The sequence below is a fragment of the Rhinolophus hipposideros genome (assembly GCF_964194185.1).
Source record: "Rhinolophus hipposideros genome assembly, chromosome: 11".
NCBI lineage: Eukaryota > Metazoa > Chordata > Mammalia > Chiroptera > Rhinolophidae > Rhinolophus > Rhinolophus hipposideros.
In genome coordinates, this window is record NC_138057.1 from 30,282,971 (window position 1) to 30,310,095 (window position 27,125).

General features: G+C 39.7%; 1 long non-coding RNA gene across 2 annotated transcripts; it reads left to right on the forward strand.

Annotated features, from left to right (window-relative positions):
* The first annotated feature begins 1,703 nt into the window (after positions 1–1,703).
* On the forward strand, positions 1,704–26,688 carry LOC308505102. Of its 2 annotated transcripts, XR_013994460.1 has the most exons (5): positions 1,704–1,769; positions 1,867–1,959; positions 18,403–18,489; positions 23,473–23,563; positions 24,499–26,688. It is a non-coding gene; the product is annotated as an uncharacterized lncRNA (long non-coding RNA). The 2 variants fall into 2 exon arrangements; XR_013994461.1 differs by lacking the exon at positions 1,867–1,959 and having other exon boundaries at positions 1,706–1,866; positions 24,499–26,687.
* The last annotated feature ends 437 nt before the right edge of the window (positions 26,689–27,125 follow it).

The window sequence follows — 27,125 nt, forward strand, 5'->3', positions numbered from 1 at the left end:
CTGCTTTAAGCCAGGAACTTGTGGGGTTATTGGGGGCAATAGATAACTGACAGAACTGTTTTCTCTGTCACTTTCTCACCTTGGTGATACCCTGGCTCTCCCTTGTCTAATTCAGAAAATAGAATTTATTTCCAATCACTTTTTTCCTCAGTTGCAATTGATCTACACAAGACAATTATTCAAAACTTTAGGGACATCGCTTTTGTAATCAAGAGATTCTTCCCTCTTTTGGATACCTCTAGTTTTTCCTGAGCTTGACGGTTTGCTCATTCCAACTTCCTCTTTTGAAGGGAGCCCACATTAACTTTCTCTTCAAGTAGTTTTGCTTCATTAGAGCTATCTTACCTCTAAAATGTTTGTTGAATCCTTTCTCATTATTTTTATATGAACTTAAAACGTTTCTACAGATTTATTTTCTCTTCTTATTTTACACCAAAACAAGTTTTTTTTCACTAGCTTTATATTACTTTCTTAACTTTTCCTGATTTTAGCCAGTCCCTTCCACAAAGAGGTGCTTTCTTATTTTATTGGCTGTTCTCTTCAAGCGAGTTCTTACTTTTTGAAACTTCTGTTGATATTCTGACACCTTTTCAGGAATTTGTTTTTATTCCTTTAAATTGATGTTTATCCTTCTCAGCAATCGACGTTTAGATACTTGATATAATCTGTTCTTTTTCGGAAAGGAATCCTCTCTAGACTGAAGGTCAAATGCTAGAGAGGACTGATAAGGACAACATTCCACGGCATCCCCGTCACTGCGGCAGGTTAGCGCGGCACAGACCTCAACTGGGCTCCAGTCTAAATCCTTCAAGGAAGTGAAGGCCCTGTTTCTGTGATTTGTTTGGAGCAGTGGTTCTCAGTTTTTGGGTTTTTTTTACAGGAATCGGCAAGTTTAAAACTATTGTCATAACACTGAGACTTTACTTGCCCTTTTTTGCTTTCATTCATTCTCTCTAACAGTGGAGTTTTCCAAGGGTGCGATCAGGTTTAATTTCACCACTGCTCTGAAGGCGAATGGAATGTGCGCGCTTCTGTATCAGTGTGCTTTAAATTTTTGTTTTAAAATCCAATACTATGATAAATCTCGATGGATCTACCCACGAAGACAATTTTCAAGAGTGTTAAAGAGGTCCTGCGACCAAAATGTTTGAGAACTGCATGAGAGAATTTACCTTCAGAAAGATTAAATTTCCTTAATGCTCATCCTTTGACAGTAAGTCCCTCCTTGAAGCGCCCTTTCCTTTCTAGGGGCCTTTGACCCAGAAGAAGGGTCCGGAGCGGCTGCTGCGGAGCATCCCCGCGGGCGCTGCCGGCCGAAGCCACAGCCGCGGGGTCCGGGTGGACCAGCGGGTTAGGGGAAGATGCGTGGGGTCAAAGGCGAAGGGGCAGCGACAGACAGGCCCTGGAGCAGGAGGAGGCGGCGCGGGCCGTGCTCCGCTGGGCCTGGACCTCCGCGGAGCTCTCCCGGGGCCCAGGCGTTTCCTGCCCGCCCCCCAAACCCGGCCTCTCCGCTGCCTGCCAGTCACCTCCCAGGTTCCCAACTTTCCTGCTTCCCCTCCATCCCTTCCCCTGGAGCAAATCGGTTCCTGGGGGGGGGGGGGGGGGTGCCTAAGCCTACCTCAAGGACAATAGAGATAGCCCTTCTGGGAGAGGGGTGGGGCATGTTTTTTGCAAAATATAAACGGGGAGATTGCCTTTCTATTGCAGGCGTTTCCGCAATAACTCCAAACATACAAAAACACAGTTCTGCGCGTTTGCGGACTTTTGGGGTAAACAGCGTTGGAGTAGACCTCTGAAAACCCATGCAGAGCGCTAACAAGCCCACTTTTTGCATCCGGAACATTAACTATTCCTCTGCTTGCACAGGTAAAAGTCCTGGGGAGTGTGTGGCGGCCACTCTTAGTGGATCTCTGGCAGCCTTAGTTAGACACTAAGGAGCCAGCTTCCTCCTTACACCAGGTAGGTTCCCGAAGGCATTACAAACAAATTTCATCAAAAATTATAATCTTATCTGAGGGATAGCATTCTTTATTACATTTTATTAACACCTAGAGAAATGTCTTCAGAATTTTTCATCTGCACACATAGCTTCTCAAAAAATTTAACACGGTGGGAAAGTGTGGGGGGGGGTTGACTTCTATAGAATTTTCAGCTTTTCTGTAAGGTCTTCCTACATTGTAGTGTTTTTTATTTTTCTTTAATTGCTCCCAAACATTAATATACAGAGAAAAATCCCACTTGAACCCACAATATTTCCACTATTATACTGGCATAGGCCTACTTATCAATGGCCTATGAGCTAATTCTTCCACCGTGTTAAACTAAAAACTTTTTAACTTCCATGACTGAAGTATTTTAAGTAAGGTTTTTTTATGGAGCCAAAATAAAATGCCTGTTCCTGGGGCATGGAGTCTAAACCACCAACAGCATAGCTAAGTAGAAAAACCAGCATGTCCATCATCCCAAAGTTTTGCAAGTGTTTTTACACATCAGGTAGGGGAAAGGGGAAAGAAAGAGGTAGTCTGAAATTTACATTAGCTTTAGGCCAGGGGTGGGAGAAGGTGAAGCAGGGCCAGTTCAGGGACAGGCACAGTCGCATAAACAAATGTCCACTCCTGTAGATTAGCTGGAGGCAGCAGTCAGGAAAGCCCAAGTGTAAACAACGCACAGGGGCTCCTGGAGTTAGATGGTGTCTGGCTAAAATAATCTGCGGAAATAGCCACCTGGAAATTAATCCGAAGCCCAACAGGCAAAACAGGAATGTGAGCAGTCTTTTATTAACTGGTCAGCAACCATTAACAGACTAACAGTTTTGTCTCCTTTTCTCACTCTCCGAGGCTGTAATTTAATTTAGAACATCTCAGCACTTTCTCCTCATCAACAGTCATAGTGGAAGCGACTAACACCCCGTTTTACTTCCATTTTCCTGTACTCCTCTTCATGTTTGCCAGATCTTTTGCCAAAGATTTTCCGTTTATCTCTTGCTTGGCAGAAGTTAAGCTGCTACTAATTTTCGGAGGAGGTCACATGTGAACTAGATCCTGAGCTCTCCACCCGCTACGGGTGGCATAATGTTGTCTGGTGAATCCACTCTTTCACGTGGGCAGACTTGAAGAGGATTTCATGCTGAGTCTCTTAGCTACTAGGTTCACCTGCACAAGTCAAGTGAACAAGGATTAGCGGCAGACTCCATACAGATGGCAGAAAATCTTGTATTTTCCTTGTTCTAGCTTCCTGTTATTTAACAGCAAGCAAACAACAAAATAAAATAACCATGAGACTAAAGATGCATGCTTTGGATAATCCTTGCCACCCATTAACTCAGTGAATGGATATTCAGTGAGTGCCTGCCTCTGAATTGTTGAGATGCTAGCGATAGTTATAACGAAGTGTCTCAGTGATGCCACTGAAAAGGCAAGAGCCTCCACTGCTGACAAGACCATTTCTGTCGACCTAATTTCATTAGCTATACTTAAAATAAGTGGATTATCTAGCAGCTGTATTGTTTAGTCCCCTTGATCTCTTGTTATTTTCATATTGGGTAATTCTTTGTCAGTACCATTTTTTTTTCCTACAAGAATGTCTGTTGATAAAAGCCATATCTACGTGTGATGCTATTTCAGCTTCGTTTTTCTTTTATAGACCTAGACTTAGCATTTAAATTATTGAAGGACATCACACAAGCTCAAACTGAGGAATAATCTATAAAACCACTGTCCTGTATTCTGCAAAAACCCTGTCATGAAAGTGTTCCAAATCAAAGGAAGATTAAAAGTAATGACAATTAAATGCAATATGTGGTCCTGGACTTGGAGACAGATAGATAGGGAAATGCTACAATGGGCATTATTAGGACAATTAAAGAAATTGGAGTATAGACTAGATAAAATTGGAATATGGACTATAACGTATTTTATCAATGTTAAATTTCCTATATTTGATATTTATACTGTAGTTATGTAAGAGAATAGTGTTTTTCTTAGGAAATACACACTAAAGTTTTCAGGGGAAAGGAAACATTACCTGTGCAACTCAGTCTCAAGTGGTTCAAAAAGTAAACCATGAGAGTTTGTGTGTGTGTGTGTGTGTGTGTGTGTGTGTGCGTGTGTGTGTGTAGGGAGGGAGAAAGAGCTAGAGAGAGAGATAAGACAAATACTGTAAAATGGTAAATCTAAGTAAAAGGTGTATGGGTGTTCTTTGTTCTAGTCTTGCAACTTTTCTGTATGTTTAAAATTAATTCAAAATAAAAACAGGAAAAAACTACCTAACAATATGTATCAATTCACATTCCAACCATCTTTTCTAGAAGCCAATTTGCACATATGTGTCAAAATCCTTAAAAATGTGCACTACCTTTAAGCCTGCAATTCTACTTTAGGCATTTTTTTGCAAGGAATCAATTGGAGGTGAGAGTCAGTTATGTGTATGAAATCTTATCCTACAGTTATTATGATAGTTAAAATTTTGTTTTATTTTTTAATAATTGTTTTATTTTTCAATTACAGTTGACATACAATATTATATTAGTCCCAGGTGTACCACGGCGTGATTAGGTATTTATATAATTTACGAAGTGATCCTCCCTATAAGTCTAGTACCCACCTGACACCATACATAGTTATTACCATATTATTGACTATATATTCCTTATGCTCTACCCTACATCACATGATTATTTTGTAATTACCACAACTAAGACTGAAAGGACAACAACTTGACTTGGAAAAAAGTCCTGGAAGTACACACTGTTCCCCCCCACTAAAGTCTACTGCCCCTTCCCCAATAAAATCTCTAAAAAAATTTTTAAAACAAATGAAATCCCCACGATACTCCATGATATGGGAGTTTGTATGGTGGTTTCATGCTTCACACAATTAAAGATGTCGGGTTAGGTTTAGGAAAAAAAATTAACATTATTGGTCATTTCATGTAGTAATACATGTTAGTAATAGATGTTCAACTCAGAATTTTATATCCAGTGAAAATATCCTTCAGGAAAAGAGATGAAATAAAGACATAAAAGGAAAAAGGGAAACTAGGAGAATTTGTTGGAAAAAACCTGCTTTTAAAAATTGCAAAAGAAAGTTCAAACATAAGGGAAATAATATCAGACAGAGAAAAGGAACATCAAAAAGTAGGGAAGAATAACATAAAGTGTAAGTACTTGGGTAAATAAAACAGTTTATTTTTTTCCTCTTGACTACTTTAAAATATGTTTGATGATTGAAAGCAAAAATTATCACATTGTCTTATTGAGTTTTCAATGTAGGAGATGTAACATACAAGACAATTATAACATAAAGGAGGAAAGGTAAAGGAACCTAAATGGCAGTCCATTTACAATGATAAAATATAGATTCTAAGCAAATTGTGGAAAGTTAAGTATGTACCATGTTTCCTCGAAAATAAGACCTAGCCGGACAATCAGCTCTAATGCTTCTTTTGGAGCAAAAATTAATAGAAGACCAGGTCTTATTTTACTAGAAGACCGGGTCTTTAATATAATATAATACTGGATATAATATAATATAATATAATATAATATAATATAATATAATATAATATAACAATATAAAATAGATATTGAGTCTTACATTACATATTAATTTTTGCTCCCAAATATGCATTAAAGCTGATTGTCCGGCTAGGTCTTATTTTCAGGGAAACACGGTACACCAAAATTTCTGTCACAACCCCTACATAAAACTGCACAAAGAGACAGCTAAAAATGCAAATAATAAATTAAAATGGAATACGAAAACTGTTCTCATTTCCCAAAAGATAGTAAGAAAGGGACAAGAGAGGAATGAAAAACAGAAAATAAATGGATAATGAATGGATAATAAAATGATAATAGAGGATTGAAATTTAAATATCATTAATCATATGCTTAGGCACACCAATTAAAAGATGAGAATGTCAGAGTGAATTAAAAAACATGACCCAGTTATAACTTACCTACTAGAAACTCATTTCAAATATAATGATATAGGTAGGATGAAATTTAAAGAATGTGTATGGCGGGGGAGGGGAAGTAAACACTAATAAAAAGGAAGCTAGAGTAGCTAACTTAATGTCAAAAGTAGACTACAGAACAAAGAAAATTACCAGGGATAGAGTGGGTATATTAGTTATCTATTGCTGTGTAACAAATTACCCTGAAAACAAGTGGATTAAAACAACACAGTTATTACTGCACAGTTTCTGTGGGTCAGAAATCTCAGCATACCTTTGCTAGGTTCTGTGTTTCAGGCTCTATTACAAGGCTGCAATCAAAGGTCAGTCAGGGATGTGGTGTCACCTGAAGGCTTAACTAAAACAGGATCTGCTTCCAAGGTGACTCATGTTGTTCAAGGGATTCCGTTGTTCCCAGGCTATTAGGTTGAGGGCCTCCATTCCTCACTGGCTGCTTGCCAGAGGCCCTCCTCCCTTCCCTGACATGTGGGCTTCTCCATAGGGTTACTCACAATATGACATCATCAGAGTAAGCACACAAGAAGAACTAGAAAAAGAGTGTAGGAACAAAAAGTCACAATATCTTATAAACACTGATAAGCTTCTAGCAAGATGGAGAAAGAAAAAAAACATACAAATTACCAACATCAGAAATGAAAGAGGGGACTATCACTCCATAGTGGAGGTTTGCACACTATTTCCAACATTTCAAAAAGTGTGATGGAGTAGATGAAAGAGTATGAGCTTTGTAGTTGACAGATATGGGTGAAAACCCTGATGCTTTCAGTTATGTTATCTGTAAAACGGGGTTGGTAATATTTCAGCTCAAACATTGAATGAGGACTAAATGACACTGAAGTACGTAAAGAGTCTGGCACAAAGACTGTGTCCAACAAATGATACATTTCTATTCATCCCATCCTATCAGGAATGACATTTACCAATAATAAACAAGGGGAATATGTTTGGTTTTTTATTACCAATTATGTAAACTCATTATGAGATAGTTTTTATATTTAAAGGTTTCCAATACCATCTTACCATGCTGATCAAAAGTTCGATTTATATCTATTTGGCTAGCTATCTCTTTCTATATATATCTATGATGAAAACCAAATGGGAAACCAAATTTAATACACTTTTGATAATTTTGTTTGAGAATTTACAGTTTCAAACCTAGTGCCCATGAGGGAAGCCCTATTGGTAACCATAGGATTAATGTGGCCAGTAATAGGAGGTCTGATAATTAAGTTCACAAATTAAGTTGTTTCAATTAAGTTGTTAAGTTGTTAAATCGCAATTAAGTTGTTTCACCGATGTTGCTAACCTTTTTTGATATCAGACGGAGTATTCATTATGAATTTCTACCAACTGGACAGTTAATCAAGTTTACTGTTTAGAAGTGCTGAAAAGACTACATGAAAAGTTAGACAACCTCAATTTTTCGCCAACAATTCATGGCTTTTGCATCACGACAATGCACCAGCTCACACGGCACTGTCTGTGAGGGAGTTTTTAGCCAGTAAACAAATAACTGTATTGGAACACCCTCCCTGATCTGGCCCCCAATCATTTCTTTCTTTTCCTGAGATAAATATTGAAAGGAAGACATTTTGATGACATTTAGGATATCAAGGGTAACACGATGACAGCTCTAATGGCCATTCCAGGAAAAGAGTTCCAAAATTGCTTTGAAGGGTGGACTAGGTGCTGGCGTTGGCGCATAGCTTCCCTTGGAAGGTGACTCTAGTGATATTCAGCAATGAGGTATGTAGCACTTTCTCTAGGATGAGTTCACAAACTTGATGGTCAGACCTCGTATGTATGTAATTTTACGAAGCCCACACTAGAGAGCAGATTTTAGACAGGATTTTCTGGGTTGCAAATCAGTCAGGGTTTTTCTGCAATCCTGGAGCCTAGCCAGTTGATACAGAGAGTGGAACCATCCTCCTGGGTTCCTCTTTGTGGGTGATAGTTGAGATATTTGGGAACCTTGTTGTCAGGGGGCCAAACTAGAAAAGTCCAGTACCTGTGAAGGTTTCTGTGGGAAGAAAAGGAATGAACAAATACCATTCACTGAAACCCAAACAACCAGATCCATTTCTGCAAGATTTTTACTTTAAAAAATAAAAATAAAAAAAAAAAGCTACATGCTATATTTTATCACTACAATTTGGTGAAAAGTAGATATGAGTTGGGAATCTTCTGAGCCATTTTGATGATTGATTTCAACATATTTTTTTTTAATGCAACAGTCTTTTTTGTTTCATCTCTTTATTTTTTTCTTTCCTTCTTTTATTTTAATATTGTCTTAAACAAGTATTTAATAAGAACATACTGTGTATAAAGAACTGTGTAAATGGGGTGGGGTGAGGGATTTGATGTAGGGAAGTAGAGTGGAAGTAGAAAGTGGATCGTGAATTCTAAGCAACCCCCTCTCCTTAAGGATCCTGTAGTCTTACAGGGAAATATAATAAGACAACTACAGAAATACCTTGTTACAGGTACAAAGTAAGACATGCCTATGAAGTGTTATCAGATGTAAAGGAGAGGATTATCTCATTCTGGGATAATAATGGAAAGGGAAGAAAACATTTATTTCTTAAAAAGGCAATTATTGACATATATGGAGGACTAACTATATGACAGGTATTGAGCTAGATGGTTTAGATGCATGATTTAATTCATATTACTTTTACCCTGTTAGATATTTATTACAATGCCTGTATTTCAGAGGAGGTAACTTGGTCTCGGGGAAGATAAGTAACCTGGGCAAGTTTCCAGATAGTAAGCAACAAATCCAAGCTTAAACCCAGGTCTGGTTGCCTCTAAAGACTGCATGTGGAAGAGGGAGCATCTGTTACTGTTTTTATTTTTGTAAATGAATAATTGCCTTTTTAAGAAATACATATTTTATGTATGTTCACTGAAGGCCAGAAGAATTGGAATAGATTGAAAGGCAGGAAATAGGCAATCAGGAACAGCGTCAACACAGACATTGAGGCTGGGGGGAGATATGGTGGTGGGGATTCAAGCTGGGACTGGAATGGGGCAACCTGTAGACAGATACTAAGTTCTCAGACATAAAAACACCTTTAGAAAGATAGGAAAGTCACATGCACAGCATAGGGAATATTGTCAATAACATCGTATTAACTATGTACGGTGACAGATTGTTACTAGACTTACCCTGAACCACTTCATAAGCTATATAAATGTCTAATCATTATGTTATACACCTGAAACTAATATAATATTGTATGTCAACTATAATTGAAAAACAAATAAAAATGTAATTTAAACAAGAGGAAAGAAAGACATCATTTAAGTCTGCACAGGGGCCAAACCTGTATCAATATATATATATCAAACCTGTATCAATACATCTGCAGATTATTTCTGGGATTTCTCCATTTGACCTAGTGTCCTGCTTCTGCTGAGCCTCTGTTCTGAGTTTCCCTGCTGGCTCTGCATTATACTCCATCTACCGAACTCACAGAAGTGAGTATACCAATTCCTCAGGAGACTGGCAGTAACGCCTATTATTTCTTTTCAACAAATAGTTTTTAAGCCCCTACCATAAGCCTGCCCTAGGCCATAACAGCCAACATGAGTCAAATGGAGGCCCTGCCTCAAAATTATGTCTTACTTAGGCCTCCCTCGAATTCCTTGTCAAAATATGAGCTCCTTCGGTGTTCCTTTGTATTTCCTTATCGTAAAGCAGAGTGGTTAAGGGAATAGATTTGATGTCAGACAGAACTGGGTTCAAGTCCAAGTTCTAATCCTTGTGAATTGTATCAACTTGATCACACAGAGATTTTATGGGCCTGTTTCCTTCTCTGTAACATAGGAATCATGATAATAGTGGCTTGTGAATATAGATGACTTAATGTAGGACCAGGAAAATTGAGTGCTTTAGCACAGTGCCTGCCTCCTAATAAGAGCTCAATAAATGGTAGCCAGCAACTGGAGGATGGGGGACAGAGGGAAGAGTGAAAACGCTAGCCTTGTCCTTGTAGTCTGAAAAATTAAGTTTTATACAGCAACATTGGACTAATCACAATCTCCATGAGCTTTGGGTGGCCCATAACTATGTGAGCCACAGCCTCAGGCTGCTCTTCTGATACCACTGGGATCACCCCTCCCATGCCTGGGATATGTTCAGTGCTCTCTTCAGTGCGACTCTGACTAGTGCCCAATCCCAAAGACCTTGAATTTCTGCACCCCTCAAATGATATTCTTCCATGTCGACACAGAAGAAGTGTTGATTGTCAAAAGAGGACCATGCGTTCTGAAGGAGGAAGTTGTCATGAAGTAATTGGTGAGAAAACTGTTTCATTAGCTGGCTTCTACAGAGAGTAAAAGAAATCGGGCCAAACTGGAGTCCCATCTTAAGTGCAAATGGAAATTGTGACGCTTCAGGGTGCTGGCTCCTGCTCCCTCTTCTTGGATGACAGCCTAATATCCACAGAGTTTAGGCAGAGGGAAGAGTCTGCAGGGTAGCAGAACTTTGCAGTCAGAAACTGGTACTTCAAAAGAACTGCTACTCACAACAGGCCATGAACAAGGGGCCATTCCATTCCTTCTATGATCTTGTCATCTACCATTTTTCCCCTCTCTGCCCTAACCTGCAGGATACGCTATTCTTGAGTCTGCAATTCAGGACAATGTGTTTCTTTCCAAGTTTCATCAACGGACCCAAGATCAAAGTATTCAGTTAAGGCCCATGTTCACGTCCTTTGTACTTGTTATATATTGGTCTGATGCCTTCCTAATTAACTCGAACTGAATTCTATAAACATATTTAGATGAGCCATCATAAAGAAATCATTCTCAAACCTTTCTAAGAGATACCTTTAGCAAATTATTAAAATAATGATACATATTGTTTTTAAATTTAGTATCGAAGAGGTATTATGATTTTAACATTCACATGGTAAAATATTAAAACTATAAAATGATGTACATGGACAATGTCCAGTCTTGTTGTCTCTTCTGAACTCCAGTCTTGTTACCTGTACCCAGTTCACACTCCAACTTCATCAATCAACTCCTTTACCTCTGATATGTCCCGTCCTCTGATATGTGGGTAACACTAGGAGCTCTTTGGGAGTTGTCATTTCACATCCAGGATCATCATCGTTATCCACATAAGTGCCCAAATCTAGCAAGCTTAGCTGTGCAGCACAGACAAGAAATGCAATCTAAAAGGGCACACATGGCACCCATAGGAACAACAAGCTAACAATTATTGGGGCATGCCAAGCAAGACGTACATTCGTCAAGCAGTATCGGTTAACAGGATCCCCAGTGTGGCCTTCTACTGTGGGGTCTCCCACCCTCAGTTCTCAGTCCACACCATTCAGTTCAGACCTCAGCTTCAGAGGGAACTGCCTGAGGCAGTCAGTTCCAAACAGTTTTGTCTCTAACAATCGGCTCAACCGCTTCCTAAGTCTGGAAGCCATCTGCAGGTGTTCTGCAGTAAAGACTGGTGTTGGGGGTCACCCCCTGCCATCTCAGGGTCCGTGCTGGTCAGGTGTTAGCCTAGCTCCACAACCAGTTTGAATTCAAAGTGCTCACAGGTTAAAAAGGCACACCGTGAGCTTTCCTTTAGAAAGAGGGCAAGGCTTCCAGGAACAGTTCTGAAAAGCAGAGATTACTAATGGTCTCCCCCTCCCCTGCCTTCAGGAGCTGGGGTTTTGTTTTTTCCTCTGTCATTACAAAATCAGTTGAGTCTTATTCAGCAATCATAATATTTTTCAATCATCCCCTACGCTCATCTAGACCTTTCATATGGAAGGGTTGTATGCAAGAGGCATAAAAGCATGTGTTGTTTTTTTTTTAAAGATTTTATTGGGGAAGGGAAACAGGACTTTATTGGGGAAGTGTGTACTTCCAGGGCTTTTTCCAAGTCAAGTTGTTGTCCTTTTCAATCTTAGTTGTGGAGGGCGCAGCTCAGCTCCAGGTCCAGTTGCTGTTGTTAGTTGCAGGGGGTGCTGCCCACCATCCCCTGCCGGAGTCGAGGAATTGAACTGGCAGCCTTGTGGTTGAGAGTCCACTGGCCCATGTGGGAATCGAACTGGCAGCCTTCGGCATTAGGAGCACGGAGCTCCAACCGCCTGAGCCACCAGGCCGGCCCCTGAGGCATAAAAGCATTTTCACAGAAAAACATTTTTGTATAATTTAATCAGAAAGACACATCATATTCAGAACTGGTCAGAATTAAATCTTGAATTAAAAAAATAATTTTTAAATGAGTTTACATAACCTTCCATCCTTTTTGTCCTTATCATTTATCCAGAGAGCAGCCTAGAAAAGATTAATCCATCTCTGAGGACAGCTGCGTTTAATAATCAGACCGCCTTACTAAGATGAGTGTACCAGGAGAAAGGTGAGGGAAGTCAAGTCAGGCAGCACCATTGTTGCAAACTGCAACTAATCTGGAAAGCCAGACACAAGTCAACAGCAGTGAGTCGACCCTGAGATGGCCCCAGAGTCGGGCCTGTCAGTAATGGCTGGAGGGTCACACTCCCTGGGATGTGCCCTTTTCTGTGGGCATTTGTTGGTGACTCAGATGGCCCAACCAGCATCCTTGTTTCCAAAACTTGGCCTTAATCGGCAACTGTCCCAGAGTCCAAGTTTTGTTTTTTGAGTAAAACAACTTCATCAGTTTTTACCCTGGCACAGCTAGTGTAGAGGCTGAAACAGCCCAGAGAGTTAGGTTGCTGCCAATACCAGAAAGTACCAGGTTTCAGCTTAAAGTCAGGTCTAGGCGATTAAAGATCAGCATTGCAAAAAGTCCAGCTTTTCTTCAGCAGCAGCAAAGCCCAAATGCTGCAAGGCCAGACAGCCAAGTTCCAAGTCCAACTGACAAGCATGGCTTTGTTAAACCCTTTTTATCTTGTCCGTTTTAAAGTTCAAATAGATCCACTCAAAAATATGCACATCTGATTTGGAAAATCATCAGCCTTAATGGGTCAGACATCTGATTTTACAAAAGCTTATTAGCACCTAAAATCCTCTTTGTAAAATTCTAATAGTGTATTTCCATCTGGTTTCATGGTTTCATGCTTTCCTTTTTACCAGAGGTTCCTTAATCAGAAAGACACGTCATATTCAAAATTGGCAAAAAGTATAACAAATATCATCAATTACAGAGATTTATTTTATTTTTACATTAAAAATATGAATTTCAGCCCACCTACCAGTGGCAAAAAACAATTATTTGTGTGTCCCACTAAAACTTTTCCTTTTCAGCTTTCCCTAATTAGGATGATCCCTGTAGCATTTATAAAAGTTACAAGCATATAACATTTTACATCAATTTTTATCCTACATCCAGAAGCAATAGTCACAAAACACAGAGCTTTTAACCGCACTGCCCTCCTACGCCATTTAAATGGAAATTTATTCAACCCTTCACCAATAAATCGAACATTTACAAGGTTAACAGTACAGCTACCAAGGAAGATTCTCTGCTGGAATGTAGGTGGGTGGGGTAGGGCTACTACAGTAGTGATGGCAGCCAGGCTGAAGTAATGGCTACAGGGGTTTTCCCCGCTTTTTCCTTCTGGTTTGCTTTGCTCCCGTCCTGGGAACTGATCTAACATTCTTTCCTTCCACTTGGAGGAAAGGGCAATACAAACTTTTAATATTTTTGGCTCCATGCAAGCGCACTTTGGGGCTCTTTCTCCTCCCACCAGGAGGACAGAACAAAATACAAAAAGGCATCACAAAGCTGCACTCCCCCCCATCCCCTCACTTTAGCTAGTACAGCCCCAAACAGCCAGGAGATGCAGCAAGCCAACTCTCTGGGAGTTGGAACTATTAATATCATTTTCAAATTCCATACGTAACTTCTACCTCTTATAAAGACTGCTGCTTCATACCAGGGATGACACCATCGCCAGCCAAACACTACAGTTTTGTCATCCCTTGCTTTCATCCTTACTTTTCCCAAGCCATGCTTTTGCCATATTTCAGTCAGTCCGAGTTGGGCTGGCAAATCCCAATCTGACACAACCTAATGTTGGGTTGGCAAGTAATAATTCTGAGATCAACTCAAGACCACCACCACCACAAAGTTTGAGGACTCACTAGCACAGACAACATTCAGCATATAGTTGTCCTTACAACTAAGATTTCTCAGAGTTAAAAAATACAAAACAAAGTCAGCAAATAAAAAAAGGCACATGGGGCAAAGTCTGGAAGAAATCAGACACAAGCTTCCAAAAGCCCTCTCCTAGTAGAGTCACACAGGACACAAGCTGTGCCAACACATGTGAAATGCTGTCTTCCAGGCAAGCTCATTAGAGACTCACTGTCCAAGGTTTTTACTTGGGGCTGGTTATGGAGGTGCCCTCTGCCTAACACGTACCAAACTTCCAGACTCCCAGGAGGAAAGCTGGTATCCAGCATTAATCACATTGGCTGTACAAACTGTTTAGGTAAAATGAGACATTCTTATTAGTTCTGTGAATGGTGGGAACTCTCCCCAAATTGCAGTTCCCAGATACCAGCAAAAGGCCAAGCTTGTAAATAGAACTTTCTAAGGATAAGCAGTCTCAGACCTGCTATGTTAACTCTTTCCTATACAACCCCACTGGCTTTTAATTTTGCTGCTACATCCATGAACCAGCCTCAAGCATCCTGGGGAACCTCAGTGTACCCAGGCTCCCAAGGAGCCTAAGGTGATAACACAGACCCTGCATCTGAGATAGCTGCATTTCCGTGGTGACTACACGTATGTAGCTATGAGATTCCATTAATGCCCGGTTTGGTAGGTTGCATCATAGCCTCCAGATATTTCCAGGTTCTAATCCCTATAACCTGTGAATATTACTTGATGGGGTAAAGAGGGATCTGAAGATGTGATTAAGTTAAGGATCTTGAAGTGAGGAGATGACCCTGGATTATCTATGTGGGCCTTAAATGTAATCACAAGTGTCTTTATAAGAAAGAGACCAGAGGGAGATTTGGCTGTAGCAGGAGATGTCATGATGAAAGCAAGAGGTTGGAATGATGTGAGGAAGTAGTCATGAGCCAAGGAGTGAGGAGACCCTCCAGAAACTGGAAAAGGCAAGGAAACGGATTCTCCCTTAGAGCCTCTGGAAGGAGTACAGCCCGACCAACACCTTGATTTCAGTCTACTAAAACCCATTTTGGACTTCTGGCTTTCAGAACTGTAAGACGATACATTTGTGTTGTTTTAAGCCACTAAATTTGTGCTAATTTGCTACAGCAGCAATAAGAAAGTAATACACCCAGGATATTGCTTTCCTAAATATACCATTTCCATTTAATAATGCATGCTTGCTGGGCAATACCCACTTTGTTGGTATTTTCATTTTTGACCCATGCCAAAATGGGCATGCAGAATATAACATCATGTGCTGTCACTTAGTTAGCTGATCAGCGTCCAGCACTCAAGAACAAGCCAATAATTGCCCCTCAAATGGAGTACACCAGACCGTGTACACCAGACCACTTTGGACACAGGCAAATGCTGTGTCCAAACCCCACAGGCACCAGTCTATATAACTGTCTATCACTGACACATGCAGCTCAAAAGGCTCATTAGAACTAAGTGGTCCAAACAGGAGGACTGTCTGTACGGCTTCTTGGATAGTTGCCTTACATACCTTCTTTCTACTGGCTCCTTAATCAGTACAGTGATCTCTTCATCCTCTCTCCTCCCTTCACCTGGTTTCCTCTACTGCTCTACTAGTAGCACATAACTGGGCTGAAAGATCCAGGTGGGCTCCTAGTTATGTACTCATCCCAAGAGCACTGTTTTATTGGTGGCATTTCCCAATGGGAACATTCCTTACAATCAAGAGAAGTATTACAAATATGCATCTGTTCTCACAATATATTCAGAAGTATCAGTTATAACTGCTTGGGCATGTGAAATACTCACCAAATAAAACATAATACAGGCAAGTTTCAAGGGCCACAATGGTATGGCCTCTTTTACCGTGGATAAGCAGGTGAACTTTTGGCAGGAGTTACAAGTATGGCAGTACATAGGCACTTTGTAAGAAAAAGTCCTTTACCTAGTAAGAGGTTTCAGTGTGGTAAAACCACCCACCAAACTTTACTTGATAAGAAGGCCCTGAATTTTGTCAAGGTTTATTAATCATACCTGCTAGCAAGCATCTGATAACATTACAACTTTTGATTTGTCAACCAACAGACATTATTTACAATGACATTATTTACAAGACAATGAAAACGCTGGACGTCAAAAGAATTTTCTCTAACTTCATAATACAAGAAAGTAATATATCTTTTAAATTATACATTTTCACAGTGGTACACTGAATTGGCTCAGAGACCTTGCTCATTAGCTTTTTTCTCTTTCCTGTAAGTCTGGCCCAAAGTCTATCAACTGAATTCAGACAGTGTTTAGAGAAACACCGACCAAGGATTAATACAGGCACTTCAGGAGTTACAACAGCTGCCCAGAGACCATGTCACCTCTTCAGGGAGTTCAGGACAGAACAAAGGAGGTTAGCTGGAGCAGAGTACAAGTTTCTTTTCTTAAAGCAATAGAGGTCAGGGTAAGAGGGAGGGAGAGATGGGGGGAGGGGAGTCATGGCAGGAGCAGCTCCACACCAGTAAGCACAGGTTTGCACTTTCTTTCAGATTTAAGTGGCTATGTGCTCAGTTTCAACAAATAAACAACTGAGGCACAATTCAGGAAGCTGACTGTGATCCTACCTCTATAAGCCTCCAAATATTCACTAACAGGAAGTATACACTCTCAGATCCAGGGGAGTCTTCTCATATCACTTAACCCACACAACCTATTAACAGGTATGACAGTGGGAGGAGCCTTACTCCCTCCTCCTGTCTGTCACTTAGGCAAGAGCAGCCACCACGTGATCCCTGGGAGTCTTACCCTAGCCTTTAACCTGGCCCACATGGCTCTGTCTTTCCTCCAAAAAGACTTCCTAACCTTACCAGCTCCAGGTTGGATGCAATACTTGTCAAGTAAGGCTGACAGAGTAACAAAGGGTACATAATGTAAATAAAACATCACTATCTTCCTTTGTGTTACAATTTTGATTTTCCCCGTGTCTTCCCTTGATGATTCAGAATAGAGTTGATTTTTCTCCCTGTTTTGAATTGGGATGTTGGGGTAGTGAAAGAACTAAGATTTGCTTTTAATGTGAGGAGATTCTTTTAATTGACTTCACGATATTGCACATACAATTATATTACGGAACCAGTGCATTTAACTTCTAAATGCCTTCAAGAATCACTATACAAATTCAACATATCATGATAGTTTTTGATGTTTCCAGAAAAATAGACTTGACACTCTTTGATTGGTTGGGTAAGAATCTGCCTGTGGGGAACCTCCTTCGAGCCCCATTTACCATTAGCTCTCACATTTTTGGAATGTGATTCATAAAGGTTAATATTAGAATATTTTCATTGTAGTTATGCCAAGACAGACTAAACATCTAACTGGGGAAATTCTGTGACTTTTTATTCCAGGATCTTTATGTTTTCTAACTATACTCCAAAGCTCTCATTTATTTTTTTCTATTTTATTGAGGTATAATTGACATACATTTCATTAGTTTAAGATGTACAACATGATTTGATATATGTATATATTGTGATATGATTACCTCACTTATTTTTCTTATTTTATTTTTGCCAAAATAGCTTTTCATTATCTTACAGCATGCAAAATATACTCGTTCATCCTTGTGAGTATCCAGGAGTAAATGCTCGAAAATAACTGCTGTACCATGGATATTCAGAAGAGTATTTTGTATATACCAAAACTTGAGATTTAGTGTTAAAAATAATATCTTAAATAAATGCATTTATTTGGGCTGATGAAATCTCTATGAAATTCAAGATTTTTGGTTTGCTTCTTGTTCATATAGTTTCTTTCTTAGATAGGTGAAGAAAAGTGCAATAAAGAATTTGTAGATCAAATATATGGTGATGGAAGAAGAACTGACTCTGGGTGGTGAACACACAATGGGATTTATAGACGATGTAATACAGAATTGTACACCTGAAATCTATGTAAATTTACTAACAATTGTCACCCCAATAAAATTAATTAAAAAAAAAAAAGAATTTGTAGAGCTCTATTTGAACATGATCCAAATTATCCCATAAGAACTGCTGCTACTTTGACTGTAAACTTCCATGTGTTCTTCTAAGTGATTTCTAAGTGATGATATATTAAGCCATATACTTAAAGGAACCCAATGATTCTAATTAGGGAAATTTAGGATTTTTTATCAAGCCCTTTAAATACCTGTACAAAAATAACCCATGAGTGAATGAGTCTGGTGAATCATGAAAACTTCTGAAATGTGTACTTTTTAATGTAAGAATGAAAGAGCCCTGTTTTTTAAATTTAAGTATAATTTAATAATAGTTCTATTGAGCATTCTTTTATTTGTTCTCTTGTAGGATGGCTCTTCATGCATCTAGATAAGGCAAGTCTTTCTAAACTAATCACGTACAACAGGTGATGGATATCCATCTTTCTGCCACAAGGTATCTCTTTAATTTTTGGACCTAGCCACCTGTTCTTTATTCCTTCCCAGCTCAATATCTGTGTCTATTGTACTTTGCTCCCCTCAAGCCCCTCACTCTTGGATCATCCATGCCTCTTGCTGTCTAGAATCACCTCTCAGGGATTCCATTGACATTCATTCCTTTCTGCCAGCTCTTGCTTGCCATGCATTCCCATCCCACTGCAACATACCAACTGGTATCTGTTTTTCCCAAACCTTACGCATGTACTACATCTTGCAAAGGACTCCAATCTCGGAGGTGTAGAAGAAGGTCCAAATGACCTCCCTCCCAAGGCTGCCAGTTGTTGGTAAATGCCAACTGGAAGCTCAGCTGGGGCAGGTTGGCCAAAGGTCTCTGTTCTCCTCCATATGAGTTTATTTGGGCTTCTCCACAGCAGCAACTGACTTCCAAGCAGAAAGGTTCAGAGGACAGGCTTTGAGGTGGTCTTCAATTGTAGCTAATGCCAAACCTATTCTTTTGATATAAAGATCATATGAATCATTTGGTTCAGACGTGAATGATGCCAGGACAGCTCAAAGAGAAAAATACTGTTTCATAAAATTGCTAAGCCTAAACACCAAAGGAAAATTCATACCTGATTTTGAAACGCATTGTTTTAACAAAGCAGTCTGAGAAAAGAATGCCAACAAACCTCCACCTGGTAAAGAAGGTCGATTAGTTTTTCTGGCCTTAGTAATCAAGGACCATGAGGAAAGGACAATCTGAGCTGGAGCACTACAATGTCTAAAAAAGATGGGGTCAGTTTAATATACATAGTCTTAAGGGCCAAAAGGGTGATCCGTTTCTACAGGTAGAAAGCATGTAATACCTTTAGCCTGAGAGACAGCCTACCAGAAAGGAGAGGTGGAAAAAGGTACATCGGTTTTCACACATCAGGAAATAGTCCCGAACGACCAGTTGGTGGTGAAGGTCCTCCTGGCGGCGGGATATTTTGGCTTGTGGACACAATAGAAAGTATTGGCCTCAGGATCTAAAAATGGAAAAGCTGGCCGCAGGGTCTGGGGACTATCGTGCGGGAACTGAGGCTGGTGATTTCAGCAAAATAAGTCCCCGAGGGATGCGTGACAGGGCTGGTTCCGGCACCGACGGACATCCGCAGGCCCCCGCGCTCGGCTGGGCGGGGACGCCAGCCCAGGTCTTCCAGAGCTGCGATATTGCGAACGAAAACCCCGCAGGGCCAGGGCCGTCAGGGTCCGCAGCTCGTTCAACGTGACAGCGGGTACGTCGCAGAGAACGCGAATATGAGAGAAACAGCCCTAATCCCAGTGGTTTCAGCAGCTTTTGGCTGTCTGGTCCGACCCTCCACCAGCAAGCACTGGACGCTGGGAAAGGACGGTTACTTCAGGTTTGTGTCCGGATCTTGGAGGCGGAGGTAGCGGGCCAGGGGGCCCAGTAATAATGGTGTCATTTCCGAGATTTTCCCACCTAGGTGGTAGATCGAGTGCGTAGGCACAGAAAGACCTGGATGCCAACGATCATGATTGCTCCTTAGGACCCCACGTGACCCCCTGGGTTCAAGGTGCCTGTGACCCGGGAGAGCAAGCACGGGTAGGCCGGGCCCCAGCAAGTCACATGGGTCGCGACTGCCGGTACCGCCAACTTCTTCCCCGCCCTGTCCGCGCAACACCTAATGTAAAAGTTAAGCCACAGCCTTTAAGCTTCCTGCTCTCCTGGGGCGGGATTGACCCAGTCCTCACAGCAGGGAGCTAGTTGGGCAGTCAGGAGAAACTGGTGCCGTCACCCGCGGGATTCCATTACGGAGGGACCTGCTGGCGTCAGCGCGCCCCACTTGTTGATGGCTTCACACGCCCGCGCATGGGGCTTTCCGGAGACGCGACGTCAGGCGCCACCTCAGAGCTGGCCTGGATCCCAAGGGTCTCGTCGTGTAGCGGGTCTTCCTCAAGCTCGCGCCTCTAGCCTCTGCTAAGTGCGGAGGTCCGGGTGGGCTTAAGTATCCTTCTTTGGACTCCTTCAAGGGGACACTGAAGCAGTGACTGATACAAGCTTCAGGGAGAACAAGTGCGGTGTTTTGGAGGTACCTGTGTGCAGCATGTTCTGACCCGCAAGTGTAAACCTTCAGACGGGGAACCCGAACAGAAACTTTCTCAGGAACGCGTGGACTGAGCCCATTTGGGGCTGAAATTAAGAAAATTGGAAGTGCAGATGTACACGGGTTCCATTCACTGGACCAAACTCAGGTTGTCGCAGCCCCCGTTTTTGCACTTAAAACATCAGACCTTCAAGGTGTCAAATTCAGGTCTTTTCGTGCTGCCAGAGGCCTGTGGCACAATGTGCAAACATTCAGCAAAAGCAAAACGAATTTTCTTAACTGCCTGAAAGTGTCTCAACTGCCAGCCCCCTTGAGCCTTTCTTCTATAGTATTCCCAACTAAGAAAAATTAGCCCAATCTTTATGCTAGGCAATGGATTTAGGCAGAGTCTAATGGCTGTTTCCTATTTCAGGTTATATTATACTTTGATTTCAATACTACAAAACTCTAATTACAGCTTATAAAACCTCTGTGGTCTCTAGCCCCAGATGTTCTCTTGGTTTCCAGGGGGCACAATGAAGATAAAGGGAATATGATATGTATTCATAGTTGTAAGGTAAAAAAAAGTTTCCACACTCACAAAACTTTTAGATTTGCCCTACACTAGCACACAATTGGGTGTATGCCTAACAGGGTGTACAATATCAGGTTTCTAACTCTACGTAGGAGGCAAGGTGATATGAGTGATTACAATAAGAGCAATGATGCTGGCCTGGATACATTTTCTATAATTATGGTCTCAGTGACTCATCTCCCATTCTCCCTCAAAGCCATTTCACTAGATTTTTCCCTCCATCAATCCGTAAGATCACTTTCTTCTCCCTGACGTGCTTTTTTTACTCGACTTCCAGGACACCTGTTCTCTTGGTTTTCTCCTACTTCACTTGCTGCTTCTTAGTCTTTTTTTGCTGATTCTATTAATAACTAATATGCACCTGTTCAGGTGTTCTGTTGATGGACTGATGTTGGGAGGAGTAATAAAATTAAGACACAATTCATAAAGTTTTTTATTCCATATTTTTCTTGCCCCCACTTAAGCAAAATTATTATACTAATTATGTTGCTATAATTAAAATTTTAATATTTAGGTTCTATTGACAGTAATAATCTAAACCAGGGATTAGCAAACTATATCCATCAACCAAATCTGGTCTACCAACTGTTTTTGTAAATAAAATTTCATTGCAATACAGCCATGCCCATTCATTTGTGTGTTGTTTGTGGCTGTTTTTGAGCTAGAGACTGAGCAGAGTTAAGTAGTTGTGCTAGAGACTGGCCCACAAAGTTTAAAATATTTACTTTCTAGCCCTTGACAGAAAAAGCTTGCCAATCTCTGACCTAAATGACCAAAAATATAAAGTGTAACTGTATTCCAATTGTATAGATTTTAAAATATTTTCCTCAACAAATGTAAATTAAATTACTGTATAAAATTTAAAAATTAAAATTATTTTCACACAGTTTTCAGAAGTTATTTTTCTTCTAAGGTTTTCAGAATTATCTTCCAAAAATGGGAAGGCAAAATATGTTACAATTATAAAGGATATAAAGATTTTAAGTCAAAATTATTTAAAGCTGAACAATCTTAATTTTTGAAAAATGTAATTAAGTCTTATAAATATTGTTATAAAAATAAAGCAATGTCAACAGTCAGCATCACATTTCATGCATGTTATTAGGTCTTGACACACATATTAGGACTTTAAAGATAATATGAATTGTTAAGGTTCCTAATTGTTTCTCAGCCACAGCTGTTGCAAATACTACGCCAATTCATCAGTAGTTCTGGAACCACTTATTGAGATATGAAGAGAAGAAACTGATGCTCCACACTATTAGGCAATGACAATTGTTACACTGTTTCCCCGAAAAAAAGACCTAACCAGACAATCAGCTCTAATGCATCTTTTGGAGCAAAAATTAACATAAGACCTGGTCTTATTTTACCATAAGACCAGAATGTGATTGATGTGATGTGATGTGATGTGATGAGACGTGATGTGACGTGATGGATGTGATGTGATGTGATGTGATGCGATGGACGTGATGCGATGGACGTGATGCGATGTGACGTGATGAGGATGTGATGTGATATCGGGTCTTAAATTAATGTTTGCACCAAAAGACGCATTTGAGCTGACTGTCCGGCTAGGTCTTATTTTGGGGGAAACGGGGTATGTAAGAATCCCTTGCATTGCATGCTATCTGACAAGACATGGCAAAATAATTTATGTTCTCTTACTGAGGTGCTTCCTCGACTTAAAACCTCTCCAGTCTCTGAAGCAGTATCCATCTCTGATGCTGGCCATGAACAACTGAGGAGCCTTCACAGCATTTGGACATAGTTGCATTTTCTTTTGAGGACAAGGGATGTGCTGAGGTGTTTATTTCCCTGGGGCCTGAGGGTAGCAGAATATATACCACTCCAAAATATGCCACTTTGACATCAGGATTATTTTGAGCTGAAGGCAATGGAGAAACAGCAGATATAAAAGAAGCTTTCTGCCTTACCCCTATTTGCCTAAAAGCCAGACATAAATTCATATACATGTTCCCCCTCTTCTCTCTACCAAGGACAGAAGTTAATTATTAGAGACAACTCTAGATTCTTATCAGCCCAGAGATGACACCACAAGAATCTCCATCATAAATTTCACTAACTGGCCCTTACCTTTCATTAGTTCCCCCACACATTTGCCTTCCCACAATTTGCTGCCCTAGAAACAAAGTTCTTTACTTTGTCTTGTCACTTCTGTAAAAGTCTGTTGGTCTTTTGTTAAGATGCTATGTAAGCCAAGTTCTAACCACCCTTTGAGTTACTCATCTCTGAGTGCTCCCATGTGGATACACAATACACATTAATAAACCTCTATTTATTTCTCTCTTGTTAGTCTGTCTTTTGTCAGTACAGGGCCTAGGCCAGAGAACCTAAGATGGATGGAAGGAAAAGAAAATTTCTCCCTCCCCTACAAGACTTAGCAGGTTAGTATGTTTGTGATATGTGGGGGCCACTACATTGCAGAGCCCTCTTGCCCAGATCTAAGAGTAAATACTGCCTTGTGGCATGCCTATAACAAACCCTAAGTACAGGCCTTCCAATGGACCACATATAAATGAAGCCACGGTAAAAATATGACCGCTGGAAAAATGACTGCCGAAATAAACCTCAGCAACTCTCTTATGCTGCTGTTAATTTAAAACCACCTTCTACTTGCGACAACACGGATGGACCTAGAGAGTATTACGCTTAATAAAATAAGAAAGACAAATACCATATGATCTCACTTATATGTGGAATCTAAAGAATAAATCAAACAAACAAGTAAAACGGAAACAGACTCGTAGATAATAACAGAGAACTGATGACTGCCATATGGGAGGGAGGTTGGGGGGGGGTGCTGGGTGAAAAAGTTGAAGGGATTAAGTACAAATTCATTGTTACAAAATAGTCATGGGGATGTAAAGTAAAGCATAGGGAAAATGTCAATAATATTGTATAATATGTGTAGTGCCAGGTGGGTCCTAGACTAATCGAGGTGATCACTTCATAAATTATATAAATGTCTGACCACTATGCCGTACTCCTGAAACTAATATAAAGTAACACTGAATGTCAGTTGTAATTGAAAAATTGAAAATTTTTAAAAAAAGGAAAACAAAAAACCTGTTGACTATAAAAGTAATTTAATATGGCATCAGTGTTTAAATGCATTTTTCCTGCCACTGTTAAGTTCCATTTTATTAAAAAGTTGCTTTAAAAAAATAAAAGCAGCCTGTATTGACTCACAAGTCTCCAGATTTCCTTCTTCTGGGACTGCCAGGAACTATTTGATGGCAGGAATCGCCTCCAAATTCCCCTCTGTATATGACTAATTACTTGATGCATTATCATCTGAAACCTGTTATGTATCCTTTAGGAGGGCACACATAGGAAGGAAGCATTTGGAGTACCCACCTACTTGCCAAAAGATCTGCGCTCCAGTAAGGCCATCTCTTCATGTGAAATTAACCTAAGACTGCTCCCCAGATGTGTTTTAATGAATTTAACTCCTTTACTGCCCCAAATCTAACTTTTAAGTAATTGGAAATATATATAAATAGGGTAATTTCACACTATTCAAAGGAAGGCTAAATTAAAGGCCAAGGAGTATGAAATTTGTTTGCATTTGAAATAAAGAATCTTAGTTCAGCAGGAGGCATTGAATAAATACTAAAATGTAAATATGTGTAACTGAAAAAAGCTCTGTTTTAACACGCAGTCTCTTTTTTATGGATACAATGATTTCCCCCCTAAAAAGAACTTGGAATGCTACAAATATATTATAGCTTGTTAAGTTAAAAATAAATGTGTGTGTGCAGTGTTTAAGGTATCAAGAACAACTGCTAATTTGCCGATCACTTAAGTACATATATACAGATACACTTTCAAAAGTGACACCATGAAACTTCAATTCATAAAAATGTATGAAATGTGAAGAATTTGTTTCTGAATATTTTGTCTAAATGTATTTGTGGAGTATTAGCCAGAAAGATAACTTGACCATGTGAATGACTGTGTCTGATGCTGAATATTCTATGAATTAAATTATTTTAAAATCAAGTTTATAAAAGCACGTCTTAGAATCAAAAAGAGAAATCTAACTCTGGGTTGATTAGAACAAGCCACAGGTAAGGAATGGGTAAGAAGCTTGGCCCTGAAGCCAGACTCCTAAAGAGGGAAAATTGGATTTAAAGATCTTACTGGCTTTGAAGGTGGTAGAACACTAGACAGAAGCCTGGTTCCTTGAATGAATGCATGGAGCAGGGCCACCACCAATCCATGGTAGACTGTGAAATGAACAATAAATAGTAAACATTTGTATTGAGCTCCTTAAAATTTGGGATTATTTGCAATACTACTTTGCCTGAATATCACACAATTGTTATAAACCTTATAGAATAATTATCAGGATTCCAAAGAAAAATAATCTTGCCTAAGAACAGCAGCTCAGTTTCTAAAAAGATGGGTGTCAAATCAATGAGTACTCTTTTCTTTCATAAATGATTCATTAATAATTATACTGCTTCTCTAAAATATTTATTCCAAACTAGGGAATTTAGTGTTAAATACTTGTCAAATTTCAAAAGGTGATTAAATACATTATACAATGAACCTAGGAAATTTAATACGTTGCTTTAATTTAAAAAACTAATTGTGTGTGTTTTTTCTCTATTGTGATAAATACACTTTGTATACAAATTGGGATTTGGTGGGCATAGCGTATTTGAGTGATTCCATGCAAGAATCTGGATTCCTGAAATAACACGGAATAATTAAAGGTTTAAGGAAATGTAATGTAAAACATGGGGTTTCAGTTGAAATCTATTACAATTAAAGCATAATTTAAAAACCTCATATATTTTATGAATTCATTCTAGCAAAACTCAAGAATACAACTACCCTAGTATTTTTAATTTTGAATATTTTGGTTCAGGTCTCACGAGTACAATTTGTTTTAAGGAAATGGTCCTGCAGACTAATATGGGAGTTTGGAGGTTCCTTTTAATGCAGTGCTTTCCAAACAAAGGTGGTGAGACTTTCTAACAGTTTATGAAAGCAGTAAAGGGGGTTTGTAAGCCTTTCCCCAAAATTCAAAGAGTATACATGGACTTGATACATGACAGGATGTGGGTTCTTTAACCAACTTGCTCTTTGACATAAAGTCAATCGCTTCACCTCAATTTCTCATCTGTAAAATGGTGTTAGAGGAATACTTAACTCAAATTTTGTCAGTTATACCTCAATAAACCTGAGGTGGGGGAACAGTACTTAACTGAAAGGATTGTTGTAAGGCTTAAATGAGCTACTCTTTGTACAGTCCAGCATACTGATGCACAACAAATGCTTCACTCCTTGCCCTCTCTCTGATAAAAACTACAGATAACATTTCTAAAAATAGGGCTGGAGATGGCAACCCTTTTTTTAATCGCTATTCTTTTTTAAATTGCTATTACATCAGTTTAGTATGGTATTTCTTTTAGAAATATTAATATGCTGATCCTAAGTCCTGTTTTGTAAATATTATATGTCTGTGATTAAAAGAAATAAAATACATAACTCTTTTCTAAAATTGCATTTCTTTTGGTAACCAAATTGTCTTAAAATCTGATGCTAACAATAAAAGGTCAACAAAAATGGTCCTTGAGATAGAGAACCACAGGATTAGCATATCAGGACATATTCTCAGAAACGAACACTAGGTGGCAGATTTCTGATAAGATTCGGTCAAAGACCCCTTTTTTCCACCCTCTTCCTGACAAAAATCCAAGCCAAAACTTTCCCGAAGTGGAATCTTTCTTACCCAGTGGATCCTACTTTCCAAGGGACTCTCCCACCTGCCTCCATCAGGACAGTAGTGACTGACCTAGAAAATGAAGCACCGTTAGAGGCTTCTGGAGCGAGATTAAATAAAAAACAGAAACAACAACACATGTGCAAGCTTCTCCCTCCATTATATTTTATTTTCCTTTTAAAATAATAAACACAAAGTGATTTCATCTTTGT